Source organism: Wasmannia auropunctata, unplaced genomic scaffold, assembly GCF_000956235.1.
Source record: "Wasmannia auropunctata unplaced genomic scaffold, wasmannia.A_1.0 LD336090.1, whole genome shotgun sequence".
Classification (NCBI taxonomy): Eukaryota; Metazoa; Arthropoda; class Insecta; order Hymenoptera; family Formicidae; genus Wasmannia; species Wasmannia auropunctata.
This window is the reverse complement of record NW_012026800.1, coordinates 785,129-788,185: the sequence shown is the minus strand read 5'-3', so window position 1 is coordinate 788,185 and position 3,057 is coordinate 785,129. Positions and strand designations below refer to the sequence as shown.

The window sequence follows — 3,057 nt, the reverse complement described above, 5'->3', positions numbered from 1 at the left end:
TGAAAAAATAATTTATTTGCTCGACGTATTGGCACTACTGATGTCCGACACGGCAAAACTTAAGATTGAATTGTGTTTTGCAGTGTCGATCTGTGTTTCTCTGTGTCATAGATGGAAAGCACCACACTAGACACTGTGTCACACAGTGCCGCCTGTGTCTCTTGTTGGAAAGCACACATAAAATATCAGCCTTAGGGTGCTATTACACGAGTCGTACGACGAGCGTTGTCGGACGTAGCGATTGGCTGCCGATGGTGCTCAAGTGGGGAACTTCCGTCGGAAAATTACTAAATTTTTGTCGTACTAAAGTCGGATAGTGATGGACTTCATACGACAATAGCAGACGATATTGACAACAAATACACATTAAATTCGTTGAAAAGTGAGGTTGTTTAAGCCGTCAAGCTGTCAAGTACGACTGTGAGTTATTGTGTTGTAGTGAGATTACTTGAGCAGAAATGGCTAACATTTTGAATGATTCAATTCTATAAGCAATAATACAAATTATGGTACGAAGAAGATTATTGGTGGCAGTAATGTTATTAGGTCGCAAAAAAAAAGAAAATATAAGAATAGAAAATATTGGGTTTCCAATTTTGTAACCCAACGTGATATGAACGGCTTACAATGTAACAATTCCCGCATTATAGTAAGAGATTCTGATTTATTCATAAATTATTGTCGAATGACTAGAGCACAATTTGAACAATTACTTATGTTGATTGCACCAAAAATTAAAAAGATGTTTCTTCGAGAACCAATTGAACCTGCACAACGTTTGTTGCTTACATTAAGGTTAGAAATACGAATATATCTATATATATAAATTGTCATTCTTGTTATGATTACTTTTTTATAATATTGTATTTTTTATAGATACTTAACATCTGAAGACTCCATGATGTCAATGAAATGTCGGTATTATGTTGCTCAACCGACAATTTCCAAAATAATTGTAGAAACTTGCGACAAATTGTGGATTACTTTAATGCCTATTGTACTTAAGAAGCCAGTATATGACGAATGAAAAAAAATCGCTAAAGGACTTGAAATAAAATGTCACTTTCCTCACTGTTTAGGTGCTATAGATGGAAAGCACGTAATTGTAAAGGTAATATGTAATATGTAAAATATAAATTCTTTTATTACGCTTATCTAGCAGATTAACATATTTTTGAGAAAATTTTTAGGCGCCACCAAATTCTAGATCATCATATTATAATTACAAAAGCGTACATAGCATTTTATTAATGGCTGTTTGTGACAGTGATTATAAATTCGTCTTGGTTGATATTGGTGGAGGGGCATCAAAGCGATGGAGGTGTTTAATCAAGATCTGCGATGGGTCGCGCTTTTTCAAGAGGTGATATAGATGTATCACCTCCAAAGTGTGTCTTTAAAGGACCTGTTCTTCCGTTTATAGTAGGGGACGAAGCTTTCCAGTTAACTAATTATGCGGTTTTTTCCTGGGAAAGATTTAACAAAAGAAAAAAGAATTTTTAATTATCAATTATGTGGAGCGCGTCGTATAATCGAATGTACACCCACGGTCATCGATTCTGTCCCTCGGAAATTTTCACAAACTCTGAAGTGATCACTTTTCTATTAATGCTCATAATCCATGCACGATTAACGAAACGAAATCGTGCATGGACTATAAGCATTAATGTAGAAAAGTGATCACTTCAGAGTTTGTGAAAATTTCCGAGGGACAGAATCCATAACCGTACGGGTGTACATTTGGGCTTTTTGCTTCTCAATGGCGAATATATAGAAGACCTATAAATACACCATTAGAGACAGCTGAAAGTATTATGAAAGCTACTATAGTATTGCATAATTTCCTTCGACAAAATAAAGATAATTCTTTATTCAATACTTGCAATATAGAAAACGAAATAGCATCCATTGAGATGAGAGCAGAAGCGTTACAAAATATTAATAATATTGATATGAACACAAATTCGCGAGAAGCATATAAAATATGCGAAAAATTTACTAATTGTTTTAATAATATCGGTGCTATTTCATGGCAAGAAGCCATGATTCAAAATTAATATTTTCACGTTCTCACTTTCTTTTATCAAAAATTAAAAAAAAATCATATTAAAAACTTCTGAGTTTTATATCGACATACAAAAATCAGTCTCTTACTAGTTCTCTGTCTATATATAATCTATTAATATATCTGTGTATGTGTACTTTAGACTTAAGAGCTATTTCAAGGCAAGTAGAATTGAATCTGAATTGATTTGATTATGTTGTATTTATGCCTTATGACATTTTATGTAACGCGCTTAAATCAACTTATATTACGTATGTTGCTATAATTTTTTCAAACATCTGGAAAAATTTGCTATGCGTCTTGCAATGTCTCGAGATATACATTACAATCGTAAACTTTGATATGTCAGTGTCTTTTCGATTAATTTACATTGCATTAACCATTATTACTGTCGAACTTGCTGTATTTGCACCTTGTTCTGTATAAATTATTACGTAGTTATAAATATAGTTATAGAATTGTATAGATATAAGAATGTTCAATATAAATATAAATAGAAGTACAAGTATAAGATATATTTAAGGTAAATAGAAATTTAGATATAGCTTTTCTCAATATATATAATAAGGCAGAAAATGTAACGACTTTGTTTTGTATGTTTTTAATTTTAAATCTTTATTTATTAATAACTACACATTACATGTAAAAACAAAAATTAATGTATAATAGTTTTTCAATTTTAATATCACATGTAAAACAACCTGCCCTTGATGCATGGATAGCTCGCCGGTTTACTGTAGACGCAGGGATGGTGGGTAGGCTCAGGAGAGAGAGAGCGGAACGGGTAGTAAGAGAAATTACTCGTGAACTTTTAGTGTAATTATAAATGCCATTTATTCAATGTTAAACTGTTTGATTTTTATCCGGGCAGAGAGAAGGGATAACAGAGGAGAAGACATTTTTCAGCAATGCTCGATTACTCGTGAGAATTACTTATTACAAGAACGAAATATTTATTGTACGAAAGGCAATATACATAAAGAAAAGAAACT

The 3,057-nt window shown here is 32.4% G+C and overlaps 1 protein-coding gene across 1 annotated transcript in view; it reads right to left on the bottom strand.

Annotated features, from left to right (window-relative positions):
* The window catches only part of LOC105448021 (dynein heavy chain 12, axonemal-like), a 61,795-nt gene that overhangs the window by 829 nt on the left and 57,909 nt on the right, over positions 1-3,057 (bottom strand). The window lies entirely within an intron of this gene.